Source organism: Saccostrea echinata, unplaced genomic scaffold (genome assembly GCF_033153115.1).
Source record: "Saccostrea echinata isolate AGI-Se365-2 ecotype Australia unplaced genomic scaffold, CSIRO_AGI_Sech_v1 ptg000058l, whole genome shotgun sequence".
In the NCBI taxonomy this organism is placed as follows: Eukaryota; Metazoa; Mollusca; class Bivalvia; order Ostreida; family Ostreidae; genus Saccostrea; species Saccostrea echinata.
The window spans coordinates 6,577,424-6,600,724 of NW_026889807.1; the positions used below are offsets into that span (position 1 = coordinate 6,577,424).

Consider the following 23,301-nt stretch of genomic DNA (forward strand, 5'->3'; position numbering starts at 1 on the left):
TTCTTTCCCATTTTCAATGGCCACTCTTTACTGCATTAAACTGTTGACTGATGGGATAATGCCCAATTTCACAGTGAATAAAATCATAGGCGTTTGCAAGATTACGTAATTAAGAGAAATACGTAGAAACACTGTGTACACGACTCATGAGAGGAGATTTATGGCACGTTAAGTACAAAAATTAAAGAAAACGCGAAGATAATGAACAGTGAAAAAACAAAATTGATGTTCGTTTCTACATTGATTTTCTACTTAAGCACTTTAACGAACATTATTCTATCCATCTGTTCAAGCAACATTCATTGTGAAGTTACTTGTCTTTGTCATTTACACTTGAAATGCAAGAAGTTCGTAATGATACAGAAAACAACCGAAAATCGAATGACTTTTTTTTCAATAAATGTATGATCAAAATTCTTATAGTCTGATGTATATGTATGGATTTGTGTGGTTTCATATTATTTGCTAAATAAAGCATATACAGAATATTTATTATATACAACATGTATCAATTAACAACACACTAATGTAAGGTCTCTGAATCTTTACTGTAACATTTAAATCCAATGCAGTCAATTATAATTTGTAACAAAGAATATAATAAAAATTACTGAAGATATAATTTATTGTTTTCTCAAATGGTAGAATTTAGCAGACACGTAGACTTGACTTGTCACGGTGATCTTGATTGTCCGGACATTCTCTGGGCTGCCATTGCTGTTCCGGAACTATTTAGTGCTGTCCTTTCGTGTAAAATCCGTAGCAGAACATTAAAATGCCTCAGCATAGGGTATAGATACTTTTGATTTATAGAAAAAATATGTGTGATGTTGAATAATACAAACTTTTTTGGGGGAAACAAGTAATTATACTAGTACATGTATTTGAATATGGTAAAAAAATGTACATTTAACGTGGGCCATTTGAAAAACAGATTTACTTAATATTGTCCCAATTTTGTTGGAGTACGCCTCTTTTTTATTTAAAGCGATATTTTATTAGATTTTTTTTAGAATATTGAACTGGAATACTTTCATTAAGGGTTACCGACCCTCTGATAAGAGAAATAACTTCCCAAGTAAATAATCTGAAATTGCTCATAGCTTGTCATATATAACAGAGTGCACAGTAGTAGTAGTGGAGACCTTTGAATAGTCAATTCCAGCAAAACCACCACAGAACGGAAACGTTGACTTTTATTAGTTATATTTTCTTTTGATTATATTTGACCTAAAACAATTTACATCCAATTTTTTTTTACTCCAACAAACTGAAACAGTTGTATCTTGTTTTGAAGGATTTTAGAACTGCAATAATGCATCATGTACAATTATTAGTGGTACATTTTTTTTCTAGTAAAAAAAGATTTAAGGTGAAATATCCCTCTGCTCCAAATTTCACCATTTTTTTTTAATTCCCAACATTGATTTTATCAACAACAATAGCATTACATTCAAATGGAAAATAGTTTGAAGTATGAAGCGTTGCTTACTTTTTCAGAAATGAATATTATGTCTAATCATGATATGAAGAAAATTTGATATGGTGAATAGAAAGATCAATAATTTTTATCTCACCATAAAAATAAAAATATGAGGTATATTTGAAAAAAATATTTACTATCATACCAATCTAATTCACATTAGAAAACATAATGAAGCTTTGCTTTTTAAATCAGAATTTTACATTGTTTTCTATGCTTGTAAAATAAAAATGCATCCATCTACAGGAGTTATCGTTATTCAAAATATTTTTTTAGTTAAAAAAAAATTAATTAATTGATTATAGAAATTCTGCATCTGATAACCTGTAACAATTAAAAGAATTTTATGTTAAGAGATAGAAATATCTCAATTTTAACAATTTAAAGGAACTGAGTATAAATGTTTTAGGTAAACTATTATATGTAATTATTAAAATATTGAAAATAGAAAATAGAAATTGATATTTGTAACATAGTTCAGAGTTGAATAAGTTGACTATATAATGGTCCTCATTATTAAACTCTGGTAAGACAAGTCATTGAATTCCTTGGATTAATTTCCTTGGAAAGTTATCTCTCTTATCAGAGGGATATTTCACCTTAAAAAAAAGATAGCTCTTGTTCATTTTTTAAAGCACAAGTAACAATGTAATATTCTGACTCAGAAAGAAGTTCTTCATAATGTTTTCTAATATGAATTTAATATGTATGACACTAAATATGATTTTCAATTATAAATACCTCATATTATAAATTTTATATTGTGATAATAAATTATTGCTCTTCCCATTCTCTATGTCAAACTTTCTTCATATCATGTTCAGACATAAAATTCATTTCTGGAAAAATAAGCACCTCACTAGATGAAATCCCGCTCAAGTGCGGGGAATTGAATTTAACTACAGGCTTATAACGGGAAGAAATACTTTGTTCAACATCCCGCAATTAGTTTAGGTGCAAAAGTAGATAAATCCCCCCCCCCCGTTTTTTTATTATTAAAACTTGAAAAATATCAATTTCATTAATTGACGTTTTCTCTCTACATGTTGGCAACTTTATTTTGATACGAAGAAGCGAATGTGCACTTTTTTTACTGAATTTGTCAGCACATTATTTTTATTATGCCTCCGATTCGGGGGTGTATAGTTTTTGCCCTGTCCGTCCGTCTGTCTAGCCTGTCTAGCTGTCTCTTTGTCCGCAAAACTTTAACATTGCCCATAACTTTTGATTGGTTGGAGTTATGGCTTTCATATTTCACATGTGTATTTCTTGTGACAAGACCTACTTTTGAAAAAACTTTTACCTTGGCCATAACTATTGAACGATTTGTGCTACGGCTTTCATATTTCACATGTGTCTTTCTTGTGAGAAGGCCTCTTCTTGGGCACCATTAATTTTGACCATTTGACCTTGACCTTAATGTTTGACTTACTTTTGAAAAACTTTAACCTTTCCCATATCTATTCAATGGTTGCTGCTAGGGCTTTCGTATTTCACAGGTATATTTCTCGAGACGATACCTTACTTTGGGTAGCATTTGAGAAAGTTTAACCTTTGCTATAAGTTGCCATACGGGGGCATCAGTGTTTCACAAACACATCTCGTTTTTTTTTATTTTTCTTGGTAAAAATCAGCTTTTCACACCTTATGTATAAGCCTAATATTTAATACAAAAGATTGTATGAAGAAAACCCCATTGAAATGTATTGAATAACGCACAAATTTTTAAAGCTTTAATAAAATGTGAACTGTATTACTATATATAATACAAATTGTACTTCGGGTTCGTTGCCATGATGCTCTCATGTAGTGGCGAATATACATTTTTTTGCTCGTAAATTTATTAGTACAACTTAATAATAGTCTTTCGATATATACTTATAGTGTTATCAATTGCTTTATCATTATTTCCATGCCTATTCACATCAAAGTTTTTTGGTGGTAATTGCCTCATTTTTCTTTTTAACATCGGGTTCGATGCCATTTGACGTTCTAGAAATTTCCTTCAAGACTAATTATAAGATCGGCGATTGACGAAAACGATTTGCACATTTTGTCTTTTAATCAGTTATCACAACCAATTTCTTTTGTATCATTTTAATCAAGTTTTGATTAAATAATTCTTTAATGACGGTTTATTAAATAATTAAGCGATTGTTTGTTGTCAGTTTCATTAAAAAATGCTAGTAACTTAGATCCGCCAACCGTAGCCACTACCGTACTCTCTTTTTTGCTATTTCACGGCTGTTCATCGAAAATGAAAGTAGACTTTTAATTAAATTTACGATAATAACTATGATAATGAACTCTGCTGCGGGCGTTTCGGAGTTTATTTGCAAAATTTATTAGTTTATAAGTATAGATACTATTTTCCATTTGAATTTGAATCTAATTCAATATTTATTGATAAAAATGAATGTTGGGAGGTTTTTTAAAAAAAAAACTGTGAAATTTAAAACGGGATCATATTACTCTTTAAGTTTGAAGAAATTCAAAGTGCTTACAACCTAAATGAAATATGCCTGTTTTATTAACCTCGTTTGGTCTGCCCAATTACCATGAAAATCTTTTTCTCGTATCAATTTAGTTCAAATCTATACTTTAAAGTATTGTAAGACGGAGACATTGATAGTTCTCTTATATACCAGTAGTTGAATACACACACACACACACACCCTCACACACACACACACATACACACACACATATATATATATATATATATATATATATATATATATATATATATATATATATATATATATATATATATATATATATATATATATATATAATGCCTTTATATGACTAATCATGGCCCTGTTGCTCTTGAAAAGATTATAATTTTAAAATTTTATCAACACTTCAACTTGCCGCAGAATAATTTGATTGTTTGAGAATTGGTAAGTACTAGAAGTAAGAAGAAGTAAGTATGTGAGGTCATCAGACAGATCGTGTTACAGTCATTTATAAATATTTACATTTCCAAATATGTTTCCTTTAGATTCTTTGCAAATTAGATTTTTGTTCATTTTCTCATGAACTACAATGGACGAGCATGAATATCTCCATTGTTACGTCATAATACCGTACTTGACGTCAAAACTAAAGTGCAAACTGTTTTGCTTTAAAAATGACAGTTGAATTGTGGCACCTAATCAGAAAAATAATGTAAATATAAGAAATGAATTTAATTTTTGAAGATATATGAGGACATGAACTGCGACGCTTCACGCCGGCATATTTCATGAAGCGCTTCATGTCCTCATGAATCTTCACAAATTAAATTCATTTCTTAAATACTCCTTTCCTATTGCATAAGATACAGGGCGGGGAGCGGCTCGAGCTATCGATCTTGCTTTCAGCCCCACCCTGCATATCTCATACAATAGGAAAATCGTACTCTAAATTATCGTACTGACGAAAAAGCTTTTTTAATATTAAACTAAAGCATTGGATCCATATTACAATTTTCCATGGTATGGTCTTGGGCGATTTGATGTCGTCATTTTAATTTAATCTTAAAGATCCATGTTTATTGTAACAGTTAAAGACAATCCTGAGTTTTATCACGCGTTTTTTATTCGTCGTTTTATTTATTTATATTTGAATCGTTGGCCTTTACTTTTAAACATTTTGGATACAAAACAACAAAACTCCAATTTTTTTTATTATCTAAAATTGCTAAAAGCAGTATCTCACCCTTGAGTAATAAAATCTTAAAATAATTTGACTATTCTCCTAAAACCAAGCAGACACACATGTCTTTTTATTTTTATCTACAAATAGATTCGGTTATAGAACAATTACAAAAAATATTAATAAAAAAAGGTTGTATAACGATAAAAAATATTGATGTGTGCAAGTCGGTTGCCAAATGTAATGCACTTACGCAATTCAGTTTTTTACCGTTACGCTCTGTTTCCAATTTGTGTGTCAAAATAATAATGCACTGTATAAAATATATAGAAGATCAATAGGATATGGAATTCACTTCACGAGTGAGACAGGAATTTTGATTATATTTTCACGAGTGAAAATATCAAAAGATCATCCCACAAGTGAAATAAATTTCATATCCTACTACAAAATATTGCCTACAAATATTGAATTTTCTGTTTATTATCTGTACAATTTCTTCGGTTTTTCTCTTGATATTTTTTAACTAAGTAGTTCTGGTTTAATTGCCTAATTTTACCTCCCCATCTCCTGGATCTGCACTTTATATAAATAAATAAATAGATAAAATAAATAAAATAAAATAAAAAAAAAAAACCCAGAGTATTCTATACTAATGTACAAAACAAAAAGAGCCATATGAAATCTTACCATGAAACTAAACTAATTTTTAAAAAATAATATCCTTTTTTTGATCTTATCAACTTCAGGTCTGGCGAGCAAAGACTTGATAAATATCTGTGTTCAAAATTATTATATTATTCCAAAGATGTTTCTGACTATGCAGGAAAGATGATTGAACCTTGCAAATTCCACACAAATGATCCGTGATGCATACAGGTTATTGCGAAATCAAGCAATCGACATCCGAAATTAAGAATGGATACCTGCAGGGTTGTGTTACTTTTTCTTTTATTTGGTTTTATCTGCCTTTTTTCCATTACAGACGGTAAGGAAATTCAAACAGTCCAAAATTTATAGTTGACGTTCATTTATCACCAGTTAATAGATAAAGGTTTCTCGTATGAAATTAATCAATCAGTAGTCAACGAATTTATGTTATTAAATGTGACTGAACGTTTCGAGTTTAGTTGTTAATAGGTAAATTGTTTTTAATTACCTATTTATATTAAGAGCTGCTTAGTTATTCCAAGACAACGGAATGCAATATCAAAATGGTCTTAGACGGCTTTAATATGTATAGGAAGATGATTAATCACAAAATCACGAAATACATATTTTCAACTGTTTCATATTGTTAATAGTCAGTTTAAATTGTTAAAAATATAACATTTTTTTTGTGATAATCGGGGATCATAAAAGAGTATATATATATATATATATATATATATATATATATATATATATATATATATATATATATATATATATATATATATATATATATATATATATATATATATATATATATATATATATATATATATATATATATATATATATGAGTATATATATATATATATATATATATATATATATATATATATATATATATATATATATATATATATATATATATATATGAGTATATATATATATATATATATATATATATATATATATATATATATATATATATATATATATATATATATATATATATATATATATATATATATATATATATATATATATATATACGTGTGTGTGTGTACTGAATTTGACTTCTGATTATGAAGCTAAAGATTTCTGGGCACTATCGTTTTAAGTATCCGGTATTTTTATCAAAAATTGCGGCCATGATCAATTAGTGTTTGTTAGGATTCTTTTGACCCATTTAAGTATGATAAAGGATACGAAGGCGGGTAAATGGTATGGTTCATATTTAGTCCACCTTGTTCAATTTTACCTATTCGCGTACCTTTTATTTTGTTGCACTTTTCTTTCATAATTATACATCTCGAAATAAATTGGAAAAAGGTTTTATTGAGCTCATCCAGCAATTCATTTGGTTTATTTTTTGTTTGTGTAACTGTCCCTTCGAGAATGTTTCACCCATATTGAGACGCCACCACTTGCCGGTGGAGAGCTGCAAATTTAGACCTGTACTCGGCACTTAGGTTCTTTGAACAGTGAGGGATCTTTTTCGTGCCAGGACTTACTGCTACACGGACCTCGGTTTATACGGTCTCATCCGAAGGACAGCTCTCCACGTCCCGAAGTGGGATTCGAACCCGCGACGTAAGGAAATACTCCTTATTCTGCGAGTCTAGAGCAAACGCTCTATCCACTTCACTATACGGGCCCACAATTCAGTTGGTTGATCTGGTCATGCTGAGGATATGTGTAAACTTCGGAATAACAAATGTTTTAAAGACGGTAATCTTTCGTAATGAAGGTGAATCAATATTTTCTAAGTTTTTTGATACGCAAGAGTATGCTCTACGTACGAACAATTTCTAGAACGAGGCACGCTATTGACAAACAAGTTGATGAAACAACGAGATCAACAGTCTCCTTTGAAGTCATCATTTTGCAAATTTTATGGTCGACACAATGACCTTGTCAACAAATACAACCTATCATTAAGTCAAATGCTGACTGAAGTTTTCATATTAATTGTTAGGCCATTATTTACACATTGAATTATCTTTTTCCTTCTTTCCCGATCATGACAAGGAGCACACGGCAGGTGTGACCGGTCGGCAGGGAATGCTTACTCCTCCATGGCACCTGATCCCACCTCTGATGTTTTTGTAGGTCTTTGTTTGTTCTTCTCCGGAGTTGTATTGTTTAAACGGAATTTGAGCTTGAATACTGTTCGTTATCTTCATATTTTAGTATAATAATTTCCAAAAGCATGAAGGTATTACTACCCTGTTTGATTTTTAAGTCATCACAAAAAAGTCTGATTCAATCCATGTTTCCTTGAAATATTAAATTTTGAAATCAGAAGCATTACCAATTTGTTTTGAAATTATTTTTTTAATAAGATAAAATGTTCATTCTCAGAGGATGTATGATACAAAACATTCATGCAAAACTATTTTGTTAAAACAGAATTCCTCAGAAAGCATACTATAATGATTCATTATAATCAGTATTGATAAGTTTAATTGTAATTTAGGTTACGAGACTTGTTACTCTGATAGCCAATGTCCATATTCAAGTTACCATTGCTGCACTGGTACAATATATTGCTGTCCGTGGGGTAGTGTCTGTACAGGGACCATCAACTGTATCAGTATTGAGTAAGATTAAAGCATTTATCACATTATTTCAAACATAGTTGTATAATTATTATAATATAAAGCAAGGATATTTGAAATTTTTGATAGTAGAATATTCATGCATGGATCTTATTCAGTAAGACAGATTACGCGTTGATATGGAAAATTCAGTATTTTTGAAAGGAAGTGAACAATCTTTGGAATGAATATCAATCGTCAACAAAGCAATTTATTATACCTCATATAAATAATCACTCGTTAAATAGAATCTGATTGGCCGAGACAGTCACGTGACCATCGTGTTTGCCCTGCAACAAACCTTTGTGTTTCACGATTGTCACAATTCGGCGACTGAGATGGTTACTACTGAGTTAGAATGTTTATGTCATTGATTGATAGTGTCGATTCAAATTTTGAAAATATGAATATTTAGAAAAGTGTTTTCATGGGTTGGTTTGAATGTTATATAGTGTGTAAATCACACTTATTTGTCACGAAGGAATGTATTTTTATGAAGCGCGACTAGTGGTGTAACTTACAGCTGTTACATATATTGTTCTTATCAAATTTTACTTTATTCATTGGAGCTTCTTTATATTTCCTGCACTGTGCTTGATTCGGTATGATAAACAATTTATTGCATGATAGTGAGGGAGACATGAAGATTTCTTCGCCAATGAAAAATCATATTCCTCGAGGGCAACGCCCGAGGGGAATATGATTTTTCATGGGCGAAGAAATCTTCATGTCTCCCTCACTATCATGCAATAAATGTATATCTCTTCCCTTCGAAGGTCATAACGCTGACTTCAATAAGATAATTAACATTTAATGCATCTTTTTAAATAGCAGTAATTTATATATTAAACTAATCCTTTCGTTATAGCGTAGCAGATATTAAAGTTAGAAAAATTCCAAGTGCCCATTCAAATGGAAGTCGAATGAGTGACCATAGATACTTAAAATTTAATTTTTATATTAATAAAACGAAAAAAGGTCCGGGATATTGGAAACTTAATGTTTCCTATCTCGATAACGAAAAATACAAAAAAAAAAAAAGAATATTTATTTAGATATTATTCACAATATAGATTCCTCTTTAAGTCCTATTATGACATGGGAGTTGATCAAAAGAAAGATTTAAAAAAAAATTAGCTTTTTCTGTTTATTTTGCAAACAAAAAACAAAAAACAAAAAAAAAACAACAGTTGAACAAAAGATAAGATCAATAGAACGCGAAATAGAAGATATGGAAGAAGGAAATATTGATAAATTTAATTACAAAAGATTAAAAACTTTAAAGCTGAACAACACGCTTATACGACAAAAATTTAAAATTTAAGTTTAATACGGATTACAAAATTATTGCCTTTGTCTTTGCAAAAAGGTTACAATATATATTGTTTAAGTTAATTAACGAAAATCAAACTGCATACACAAAGGGAAGATATTTCGGCGAAAATGCCAGATTAGTACTTAACGTTTTTGAATACTGTGAAACAGAAAATTCTGATGGCATTTAACTTTTCTTAGACTTTGAAAAAGCATTTGACTCAGTTGAATGAAGTTTTCTTTTTCAAGTCTTACAAAAATTTAATATTGGCAATAGTTTTATGAAGCGGACAAACAGTTTCTATACAAGCCCAATGTTTAAGATGAAAAAAAACGACTGGCTCTCCAAAACTTGCGAAATGGCAAGAGGCATTTGGCAAGGATGTCCCATTTCCACTCTCTTATACCTCTTTGTCGCAGAAATATTGGCTATGAAGATAAAATGTGATAAAGATATAAAAGGTATAAAAATCAATAATTGCGAAATTAAAAACATACAGCATGCGGACGACTTAACTGTAGCTTTAAAAGACGAAATATCACTCTGGATAAATTACAAGAATTTTGTGAACACGCAGGATGAACTACACAACATGCGGACGACTTAACTGTAGCTTCAAAAGACGAAATATCAATGAAACGCACTCTGGATAAATTACAAGAATTTTCTGAACATGCAGGATCAAATATAAACATATATAAAAGAGAATGCGTTCTGTTATTGGAACTAAAAACATGTACGATGAACTCCACGGTATAAAAATCACGACTAAAGCAGTAAGATGCTTGGGAATTTTCACTGGACACGATAAGGGAGAATGTTACACTAAAAATTGGATGAAAATTTATCACGATATTGAGAAAATTTTTGAACTCTGGAAAAGAAGAAGACTATAATATTATTTTGCAAATCATGTGTAATAAAGACACTTGCTATATCTAAACTTAAACTTAAACTTCAGTACTAAGTCTTCTTGATAATGCTTACATTAAAAAAATTCAACGATTAAATTTTAACTTTATTTGGGATAAAAATGAGAGAATTAAATGTAACACGCTAACAGGTAAAATTTCAAAAGGTGGCCTCTCAATTGTTGATATTGAATGTAAATTAAAAGCTTTAAAAGCGGCTTGGGTACCTAGGTTGTTAAGAAACAAAGGTTTTTTTGTACAACATTTTTGATGGCTATTGTAAAAAGTTAAATATTGATACTCTTAACGTATTACATTTCTCCGACAGAAAGATTGGAAATACGGAGAAATTGGAGAAACTACGTATTTTTTTTTATCGACAAATGTTATGCTCCTTCAAGCATAAACGTAAGCCTTGTAATGTTTTCCGATAAAGTTCTTCAACAGCTTATATGGAACAAATGTAATTTTGTTTATAGAGGAAATACATAATTTAAAAAAAAAACAAAACAAAAAAAAAAAAAACAACAACTAAATAACTAGTGGGATTTTGCATGTTAAAGATTTATTCGACGATGATGGAAATTTCAAATCACTGTTAGATTTTTCGGAGTGTATAAAAAAAAGTCAAACTGATTGTGTGATTTAAAATTTTACTTCTGTTTTCAGACCTTTACTAAGAAAATTTGATTTTTCAAATTGTAAGTTTGTGAACATACGCTACAGAAATTATTTTCTCCTACATAGGATATGTGAATGTTCTAGATCAAAGATGCAGCTTTTTCTATGAAAATTTGGTAAACAAAAAATTTTGTAAACCTTGTTATCAAACAGTTTTAAGCAAAGAGTTCAAAGTTGAACCTACTAATGGAAAAATATATTCCATTGTATTGATTGATTGATTGTTTGTTGTTTAACGGTCCCTCTCGAGAATTTTTCACTCATATGGAGACGCAACCACTTGCCGGTGGAGAGCTGCAAATTTTGTCCTATACTCGGCACTTAGGCCATTGAGCAGTGAGGGATCTTTTTCGTGCCAGCACCTACTGCGACACGGGACCTCGGTTTATACGGTCTCATCCGAAGGACCGGTCTCCACGTCCCACAGTGGGATTCGAACCCGCGACGTAAGGATCAACTCCTTACTTCGCGACTCTAGAGCAGACGCTCTAACCACTGCGCCACGCGGGCGACTATTCCATTGTAATACTCTTATAAATACCTTTCTATATATTTATTACAAATAACAAGTCCAACAAAATATGTTCGTTTTTTCATCGGTCTAACAATTTCATTGTTGTGCTACATCACAAGTAATTAGTCGTCGTTCAATATCGGAGCCACGGAAATAGCCGAAGTTTCAAGAGTTACCGCATATGCTATTTGAAAGATGGCGTCACGGAAGAAATAATGTTTTGTGATAAATAATTTCTGTCTCATAATAATTTCATGATGATTTTTTTCATTCTTTGTTGTTGTCATTTTTATTTAAAAAGCCACAATATTACTTATAAAGAAATTGTTTAATTATATGAGTAAATCTGTTTAAAGGTTTTTAGTGTGAATGTATAACAAAACAGTTATAGACTGGGATTTGGGCAACATATGATTTGTTGGGCCTAAAGGTGAAAATGTTGCCTTTAGCGGATACAATATTCTGAATCACGTTAATTCTTGAACGTTTTTCTACCTTCAATTCTGAAAAATCTTAATTCTTTTATAAACTATATACTTTTTAAAAATTCTGTTCAAAAGAGTCTGTAAAAGTTTTAAACTTAAGTAAAATTTATATCTTGTTAAACTAAACTTCGCATACATGTTTTTTTTATTGCTTTAATTAGATTGTCTTAATCCAATATTGTCACATTATCTATTGCTTGTAATGTAACTTGTTTTAAATATGTTATATATATATCAATGCTTATTAGCATTTAATAATTTAATTGAAAAAAAACTTTAAATAGCATTCATTTTTTTAATTCAACGGTTTAATAATTATGTTATCCATATCGAAGCTGTTTGAATCATAAAATCGTTCTGTCTGTCAAGGAATATATTTAAAATAAAGATTAAGGTAGAACAAGGTTTACAAACATTTCAAAATGATTAATTAACATTTGCTTATTAAATAATTTAAAATAAATGGCATGTTTCCATGTTGTAAAATAATGTGCATCCTGTGTTACTTGGAATGATAATCAATTAATCATACACAGCGACTAAACATTATCAGCCATTTTAAGTAGTAAATGGTCACATTTAGCAGGAAATTATCAAATTCTGTAGGATCTTGATAATAGCCCTCAGGAATTTTAATTTTCCTATAAATAAGTTAATTTTGTCGTGGAAATTTCTTTTCAAAGGCGATTATCTCACCTGATCCTTGATGTTCACCTGTAACAAATATACTTTTAAAATTTGTGCATGAGTGATGGTCTACCTCATGGTATACATGTATGTGGATTTTCATTTTTAAAAAAAGTTTTGCGGGGGCCGATTTAGCTTTTTCGAAGTGGCATATTTATCCGGTACAGTGTTGATTTTAGACGGATTCACTAAACCCCTCTATTAGCGAACTGCGGTCGAGGTCTCAAATGAATCTACGCTAAAGAAAAGAGTGCGAAAGTTTTTCTTGTCAGAAGATACAAACACTATTTCACAGATTAGTTATTTTAAACGAATAAAGAAATCAATAAACGAATGGTAATGCATTTTGAAAATTTTAATCTTTTGAAAACCTTAATGCACACAATGTACTCGGATGCGTTAGATTTTTCATTGTCAATGGCAGATTGGTCCAGTCTGCTTACTTAAGAGATGCTAGATTAATTTGGACCATGTTAAATTCGAAACATGGTATGAAGTTTCACAACTCGAAATTTGATATTTTGTTGAGATGGTTTATTTTGAATTTCATTTTAATCTTAAATTTTTGAAAACATTTTTCATGTAAGTGTCTTTACACTTTGAAAAAATAAATAACAGTTTTGAAGTTAATAAAATCATTCTTTTCTTTGGAACAGGAAATTGGCTAACCACCTTTTGTGTTCTCAGAATCAACTTCTACTCCAAGGGGAGAAATAATCATGAACAAAAAATTTTAATTGCTTTACAGAAAAATGACATTTGGAGAGTCAAATTAGCTTCTCTCATTTTGTTAAAAACTTGAGATAGGCCACGAAGATGTGAGACAAAGTCTTGAGAGAAAATCCAAATATTGTCAATATAAACTTAAACTGACTTGAAATTCATCTCTCTAAGTACAGCAGGCATGAGTGTTTGAAAGGAAATGGATGAATGTTTCAAACCGAATGGAATACTTTTCCATTAATACACATTATCCTGTGCAATAAAAGCTGCATTGTGTTTGAAGCATGGGCTCATTTGGACTTGCCAGAAGACAGACTGAAAAATCTAAGATGATAAAAAACTTGGTTTTTGTGCCCCCCAGTTGCATCAAACAGAGGAAGAGGAAAGGACATTGGGACTGTGAAATTTTCAAGATCTCTGTAATCGCAAGGAAGTCTCAACTGCCCATTCTTTCTTACCATAACAGGCAAATGCCACTCAGGGTTCGAAAATTCAATTATATAATTTTGTAGCATTTTATGTACTTTTTTTTTATTTCTTTTGACATCTGAATGGATGCTCTGTAAAACTGTTTCCTAACTGGTTTTGAACCAGGCAAATTTTTAATATTGTCTATACAATGTGGTTTTGCCTAGTTCAGACAAGTCTGTGGAGAATATATTTCGATTAGCATGCAGGAATTTATCTAATTTGCAACCTTTGATCAGCAGTTAAATCAGACTCTGACAGATCTTACTAAAGTTTTGAATTGCCTTTCGAGCTATCTGACTGTGTTAAAACAATTCTGTATGAAGGTGAAGCACTGTCTGAATCAAGAGAAATAATCCTCTATAGTAGCCAATACCTGATTGGATCTTATTCGCACATCATTGAATGCAATATTAAAAGCTTGCAAACATGTTTTTCTTCTGTTCATTTTCATTTATCACTTAGAAGCTGTAATGTTATACTTTTCTTGAGAGAGATAATGGTGGTTCTAATAAGCACTTGATCGAATTTCTACATCTAGAAATATGACAGCAACTGTCATCTCTGATTGCTGAGAAATGGTAACAAATTTGGTTGAGCAAGTTTACCCTGTACTTGTTAAAATTTGACACACCTATTGGTTGCTAATGGTTAGTGTGTTGCCAGTATGCCCACCCAGAGACAGGGTTAGGGTTAGGGACAGGTGCACATTCCTGGCGAGAGTTGTTATTATTAAACTTTGTTGCATTGAAAGAAATCTCGGAAGACAAATTTACTTAAATGACCTATACCTCCACAATAAGAAGACCTATTAAAACAGGACTCGCCCCCGAATTTTAATCATGATCCATTTTGTCTGGGTATTCCGTCATCTCTGGACCTCTGATTATGAGGGGGTCTGAAACTGCATTCACTACTGAGCCTGATGCTTGTTTCATAATTCCTGTAACGCAATGGCCATTGCTGCATGTTACTCATCAACAGATGCTGAGGGTGTGTCCTCATTGACAGTAACATTTAGCCTTCAGTTAGAATTGCTTGTTCCCTCCACTGTTCCAAGGTTTGGGGTCTCTGTCGCAAAATTTACAGTCTTCAGAGTAAGCCATCTTTTTCTAAATTTGTTACATTACTTTCTCCATGACTGAATAGGTGGTTAATTTCCTCACTCACTCCTCTACTCCATCACTTGGTTGCTATAGAAATCGGAGTAAATTAATGTTTGTAGAGGGGAAGAAGGTTTAAAATGGTTAAAGAAAGTTAGTTTAAAGGTTATCAAAGATACTTTCTTTGCTGGGTCCAGGAAAATAAACCACTGGAGGGCAATACCAGTAAAATAAATTGAAGCATCTTTATGGCTCTCAGAGATGGAATATTAGTGAAATGGAAGTGAGCCATGAACGCCCTCCGCCATTCTGATCCTTTTCAATCATATTTGGGAAGCAGTTGAGCTGGGAAACGGGGAAACACATTTTAGATCTTTGAGGGTTGGCTAGCAGGGCTGCGGAGGAGGTGCAGGGGTCAGGGTTGGCCGGTCCTCAACAGTTACCACTTGTATATTGTTTTACTCATGATTGCCATTTGCATTTGTTGGTTGGTTATTTAACTCAGCGTTTCCGAGTTTTTCTGTAAGTTCTCGAATACATTTATTTTTTCCTGTAATTGTCCTTTAGTGGCAATACGTTCACTGGTTTGATCTTTCAAAGTAGTATTTAATTGTTCTACTTTTTGGGTCTTCTCTTTAACAGTCGTGTTCACTCTTGCTACTGCCTCTTCAAGTTTTTCCAGGTTGTTGTTCTGAGAATAAGAAGAAATGTCTAAAATATTCATCTTTCTAGCCATCTTTGTTGGATATGTAACTCTCATTGGCGTGTGAGAGGTAAAGATGATTTTTTTTCTTTTGTCTTTACCAGTGATATCTCCCTTTTGATTTCTTTAGCGTAAGGCGATTCTTATCCTACTGCCTAGCAGTTTAGCAGTTGATAAGAGAAAATAAGCTGAATTTGAAGAAAACAAAGATTAATAAATGTCAAAACGCCCGTGCGGTTTTGTTGCATTTTGAAAAGTGACCTACATAGGAATGCGTATCCCTAATTGCAAAAGCTCCGATATATTAAATTTACAAATCAATTTGCGTCTTATAATACTAATCAGTCTGTTATCTTAAAGTTTTAAAATTCGATGCACAAATGTTGTCATGCCATGTACCCTTCATAATATATAATTACTGACCTAATCATTGAGTAACAGATTAACCACATAATGTCTTTAGCAAGACTTACTCCCTAGGCAATGGGCTTTAAGCATATAAAATGTTATCATGGATACTTACTTTTTCACCTGAGTAAATAACCAAAAAGATTTAATGAAAAGAAATAGACTTATCATGAACTATAGATGACATGAACATAAAAGAAAACTATTTTCCAGAAGATTACAAAGTGTAAATATTTTATCCCAAATGTCAAATGTCACATTCCAAAAATACAATAAAATACGGTTAAGCTACTAGTATGTAGGTTTTCTAAAAAGAACAGATATTTAATTAAATTTATCTAATTTCTAAAAATAACTTTATTACTGATAGAATTACATTTAGAAAAATAAAATACTGTTCTAAAACAAAGTTTTCCTCATGACAAAATGATTACTTTGATTATCATATCCATTTTTAACACGCGTGATTCCTAAGTTTTAAACAAGGCTAACTCTTCCATTGCAAATTGTTAAACATAACTAATGTAATGGAGTTTGTTAGAATATTACCTTGTACTAAATTAAATTAAAGCTGCATTTGTACAAATAAGTATTAACTTCTTTTCTTCCAGCTTTAAATTCTACAAGAATTCAGTAAAAAAAAGCGAACAAACAAAGTAAAACAGATTATGTTTCATGCACGTATGAAACAGCAATGAATTAACGAATTCACGAAGAACCTTTATTTGACAACAAATTAATTTCAAAAATGCAATGAAGATATAAGACTTACAAGAATAATAAATGAAACATCTGACTTTAAAATCAGTTTAATATCCAGATTTATTCTGTCTGACGATCTATATGCATTTTTTTTATTTATCAGTCATACAATCTATTGAATGACTGATTGATTGATTGTGTATTGTTTTACCTCCCTTTTCGAGAATTTTTCACTCATATAGAGACGTTACCATACACCGTGAAAGGGTTTCAAATTTTGACCTTTACTCGGCACTCAGGGCCATTGGGCAGTAAGGGGTTTTTATCGCGCAAACGATACCGTGACACGGGTCCTCTCTTTTTAAGGTCTCACCGAGAGCTTGGCGATGGAGCAATTGCTTCTTATTTTTATTAACTTAGCTAAGTCACGGCCGGGGCTTGAACCCACGACTTTCCAATCCCTGAGCGAGCGCTCTAACAACTGAGCTACCGTAACGTACAATAAACAATTTAAATAAGCCACTATAAGCAAAGGGCTCTAACTACATGTAACTAGCTGGTAGTTTCTCCTTGTTCCTATATATAGGAAACTAAAACATGGAGAAAATTGCAATGCTTGAAAGGACACCCAGAATAACGATTTGCAATAAAAGTAAAATACTTTGCATGTTGCAGACATTACAATGATGACAAATTGTTTTATATGTACACCTATAAAATGGCCTTTTTCATATTATTAATTGTTTTAGTAATGACATTGCAGAAAATTCATATTCAAATGGTAATAAGGTGTTTGTAATTAGTGTTTTGACACCACCACCACCCACCTCACCTCCCATCCTCCTTTGATAAAACAAAGCAAAATAAAATACAAAAGCAATGAGAAAACATACCAAAAAATAAGAAATAGATAAAGAAAAAAAATTGTCAAGGAAATAATGTAAACATATTTATTAGATAGACGTAGATATGTATGGTAAGATGTGATTTTAAATTATGATTATTTTCAGGACAATTGTTGGTCCTATTGTCGGGGGTGTGGTCTTTATCGTTAGCTGCGTTATCTGCATTATTTGCTATAGTAAGTATATTTCTGAATGTGTGTACGAGGGGTGATCAAAAAGTTCGCGAACTATCTCTATATTTACAAAATCACAATTCAGATCAGAATGAAATTTGGCACACATAAAGTCATACATATATTCTATAAATAGCAGGTGTTATATAATGTTTTGCTCCGTGTTTGTGACGTCACAAAGTGAAAATGACGTCAATATGTAGGTGACGTGACAAAAAATGGTTGACTCAGTCGTACTCGAGCAACAAACGGCTGTGAAGTTAAACGTATATCTTAGAAATTCCTTTGCAGTAGAATATGATAATTTGTACAAGGTTTATGAAGACAAAAGACTTACCAGAGGTTCAATCATTAATTGGATTGATTGTTTTAGTGGAGGCAGGGAGATGGTTAAAAATGATGTTTGTTCTGTTTCCCAGCGAAAGCAAGCCGGGGAAAAGATGAGTCCTCAGCTGAGTAATTTGTTATGAAAGATCGCCAAGTTACGATTAGAGAAATAGTTGAATATCTTAACAATAATATAATTATTAAATCCCTAAAATATCGTTTACTTTAGCCTTTAAACATATGAGATATGATTAAAAACAAGTTCGTCCATACTTTATCCACATTGAATAAACGACGTTCTCGAGACAGAGGACTCGGGTTTTGATGACCACCATGCTAATTCTGGGAAGGGATGTCCTTATCCACCCATTCTATTGCCGATATTTGGCCATTTCTGACAGATGTACTGTTCTTGTTATAAAAAATAACTTGCATGGTAAGAAATATAAGACTCGGAACAATCGTTTAGCTTCTGTGAACAGAACGCCACGGAGCATGTCACGTGACCGCCTAGATCACGTGATTCGTACATGGGCAGAACAATGGCAGATGTGCATTATAATCGGAGAGGACTACTTTAAAAAATAATGAGCACTGAAACCTCATTTTATATCTTTTAAGGAAGTAATTCAATTAGTTCGCGAACTTTTTGATCACCCCTCGTATATTATAAATATGATCGTCTGAAATCTACAGGCCTGCAACATTATAAAAAAGACAAGACTTAGGCAGTAAAACAAAGGCAAACGGGCTTAAACATACCAATATTTGAAATAGATTCAGTTGTTCATATTAAGAAAGAAGATATTGCAATGTTCAGATTGTTCTTTAAAATTTACAACTAATTTAAAAAGATGAATGGCATGATATGTCTGAAATGTAAAGTCAACTATCTGAAATGAAGATATCCTAAAGAACCCTTATTTTGTATTTCAATATTTGAAAGTTATGCACAATTTAAGAACAATACTCCTTTACTTAGCATTGCCCCTCTCTGATGATCTTTCTTTTTTTTAACCAGATCGTCGAAGGCGCCAGGTGCCGCCACCAGCTGTTGTTTACGGACAACAACAACAACAAGTACATATAGGATTGCATCAAAATGAACAGCCTCAGGCTTACGGACAACAAGCATCAGGTGGACAAACTCAGGCTTACGGACAACCTCAAGCTTACCGACAAGGTTATGGACAAAAACAGACATATGGACAAGGTTTCGGTTCACCTGGTGCGTTGCCACAAGATACAACCGATAACAGACTGAAGCTATAGATAGAAGGAAAAAGAAAAACTATATATGTTTACTGACTTAAAACAACACCAATCCTTGTTATCATCATATGCATCGATAACCTCAAACATGAGCAAGAAATTCACTTCTCCCGTCAAACACTTCCAGTTTCCATATGTCGAACCACTGTGCTATTTCGTAAGTGCTAAAGTAGGCCGTTAATGTATCGTCTTACTTTAATCTTTGCACCAAAGCTATATTATCTTTCTTTAAATGTCAATGCAATTCTCACATCAAACTCAAAACACAGTCGCCGGTGAAAAACTCTGTAGCATATATCCAATATTTCACTTTGATACCTGTTAATTTTATTTCAAATTAAAGTTTTCTTTTTAATGTGAAATTTTCGATTTTTTCTATTGCACTCATGCATCGTGTCATAATCTAATACTTTTATTCTAATCCGAGGATTTTTTTTCAGTATAAATATGAATGAGTCGACTGAATCTTACACTGATTTTGTACAGTTAACCCGTTTAACGATTGCAAAGTATTTTACTCACATTTTCATTTTTTGCACGAATAAATTTATAAATAGATTATACATGTATGTAGATCATTGATGTATGTCGGAAAATAAAATTTACCTCTTGGTTGGTGGTGAATTACTTCATTTATTTCAAAAGAATAACTTGAATTTTTATGCTTTTGTTGTCATGTTAATGGTTGCCTATAACCAGGAATAACTGTGGATGAACTCTACTAACTTTACTAACATTTTCAATATAACATAATCAATATTTTATATAATATGTCATTGAAAAAATGCTGTCATAAGAATAGTGGAGAAAAACTTCTGTGCATGTTTGCAGGACAAAAATTAAGACAGCGTAATGAAGTATTGACTGTACGGGGGCTACTTCTGCTTCTTGTAGACGTCTTCCTCTCCTTGTTGGGAGCCTGCAGACACAAGATTTCTTCAAGTTTAGAAAATAAAATAAAATGCTTAATTTACCAGAATGGGAAAAAAGGTGAATTTGTCGTTCAAATTAAAAAGATTTTGCTGCAGCGAAATTTCTCTGCGACAGATTGTAGGAACTGCAAAATCATAGCCTCTACGGATGAAGTTTCTAAGCAAAAAGAGATGAAAATCAGTGCTGGATTGAGCCATTAACTCTCTTTCTAGAATTTCGAATATTCTATACGATGGCAGGGAACACGAACAAAACGAACCCTATGAACTTTTTAAGTTTGAAAGGAAAGAAATCTCTTGGTAAGAAGGAAAGGGTTAGAAAACTAAAACGATATTTTGTTTTTGTTTTTGTTTTTTGTTGTTGTTTTTTTTTTGCATGAAGCAACGCGTTAAAAACACTTTTTTCTGTTATTAGCTTACGAAACAATGAAGTTTGTATGATCAGTGAGAAAAGTAACAAAGACAGGAGATATGTTAACGAGTTCTAACTTCTCACTAAAGATAATGCATTTCTGAGCATGATCAAACAACAACAATAACAACAAAAATTAAATAAGTTTGTGAACATTACAGTACCAACCAGACCCAACCTGACACCTAAGCAGTCCCAGAAAGCAGTCCCCGGGACTGCTTTGGGACTGCTGTGGGACTGCTCTGGGACCGCTGTGGGACTGCTCTGGGACTGCTGTGGGACTGCTCTAGAAAGCAGACCCACCATTCCCAGCAGCCCCTGGGACTGCTTTCTGGGACTGCTTTGTTCACTCATGCATGAAAAAGGTTCTGAGTGACATGATAGCTCCGCCCCTTGTGTATTCTGAATTTGCAGGCTCCCTGTTGTTGTTTTGTTAACTTTCAGCAGAGAGGTGTTTAAGATAAAGAATTAAAAAAAACCCAAGGATTTTCTTAGAAATTTTTTAATAAGTAGATAGATTTACATGTAACTACTAATTAATGTCTTCAGGGGCTGTAAATTTACACAATTGTAGTCTAGAATTAATTTTAAAAAATGAAAGTATAGTTAAAAGGGAAGAAAGTAGTTAAAAAGGGAAGTCAGGAGATGACTTTTATTCCTTAAATTAAAATTTAATACAGGTGTTTTAAAAAAATATCTAGGCCTATTTAATTAATTAATGCTAATTAAAACTTCAATACAGGTGTTTTGAAAAAATATCTAGGCCTATTAATTAATGCTGTCAAATTATGTACTCAGTGTTTGCATTAGCACTATTTAGAAAACAAACAAACAACAAACAAACTTGTCATTACTGTAAGATATTCAGAGGGACATACTGTACTGGATTTTTTTTTTAAATTGAAAGGGCTAAAACCATGCTAAAAAAGAGCATGCTTTTTTTTTACCGCCCTCAAATAAAACCTAATAATTTATTGAATGACAATGAAATAAAATTATTCTACCATTCTTCAGTCATTTAAACAATGTGAACAATTATTGGGGGATTTATTTATGAATTTGTTATACCCGCACTTTCTAAAGAAAGTTCGGGTATATTGTTGTTACTCATGTCTGTCCGTCCGTCCGTCCGTCCGTCTGTCACACTCTTATTTCTCAAACTCCTCTTACATTTTACACAGTAGCCTAATCGTCTTTTGGGAGGTGTTTGGTGGTGTCATGTAGATGTGCAGTAAAGTTTCGGAATTTTCATGTTCACCCTGGGGGTCAAATGGGGGTCGAAAAATGACGTTTTTTATGCAAAAAGCCCCTGGTTCCCTGAACTCCTCTTACATTTTACACAGTAGCCTAATCATCTTTTGGGAGATGGTTGGTGGTGTCCTGTAGATGTGCAGTAAGGTTTCGGAATTTTCATTTTCACCCTGGGGGTCAAATGGGGTCAAAAAATGACGTTTTTTATGCAAAAAGCCCCTGGTTCCCTGAACTCCTCTTACATTTTACACAGTAGCCTAATCGTCTTTTGGGAGATGGTTGGTGGTGTCCTGTAGATGTGCAGTAAGGTTTCGGAATTTTCATTTTCACCCTGGGGGTCAAATGGGGGTCAAAAAATGACGTTTTTTATGCAAAAAGCCCCTGGTTCCCTGAACTCCTCTTACATTTTACACAGTAGCCTAATCATCTTTTGGGAGATGGTTGGTGGTGTCCTGTAGATGTGCAGTAAGGTTTCGGAATTTTCATTTTCACCCTGGGGGTCAAATGGGGGTCAAAAAATGACGTTTTTTATGCAAAAAGCCCCTGGTTCCCTGAACTCCTCTTACATTTTACACAGTAGCCTAATCGTCTTTTGGGAGATGGTTGGTGGTGTCCTGTAGATGTGCAGTAAGGTTTCGGAATTTTCATTTTCACCCTGGGGGTCAAATGGGGGTCAAAAAATGACGTTTTTTATGCAAAAAGCCCCTGGTTCCCTGAACTCCTCTTACATTTTACACAGTATCCTAATCATCTTTTGGGGGATGGTTAGTGGTGTCCTGCAGATGTGCAGTAAGGTTTCGGAATTTTCATTTTCACCCTGGGGGTCAAATGGGGGTCAAAAAATGACGTTTTTTAAGCAAAAAGCCCCTGGTTCCCAGAACTCCTCTTACATTTTACACAGTAGCCTAATCGTCTTCTGGGAGGTGGTTGGTGGTGTCCTATAGATGTGCAGTAAGGTT

At 32.4% G+C, this 23,301-nt stretch overlaps 1 long non-coding RNA gene across 1 annotated transcript; it reads left to right on the top strand.

The window, feature by feature from the left end:
* Positions 1 to 6,039: 6,039 nt before the first annotated feature.
* Positions 6,040 to 18,151, top strand: LOC133174676 (uncharacterized). Its single transcript, XR_009719166.1, has 3 exons — positions 6,040 to 6,110; positions 8,250 to 8,373; positions 18,081 to 18,151. It is a non-coding gene; the product is annotated as an uncharacterized LOC133174676 (long non-coding RNA).
* Positions 18,152 to 23,301: the final 5,150 nt, after the last annotated feature.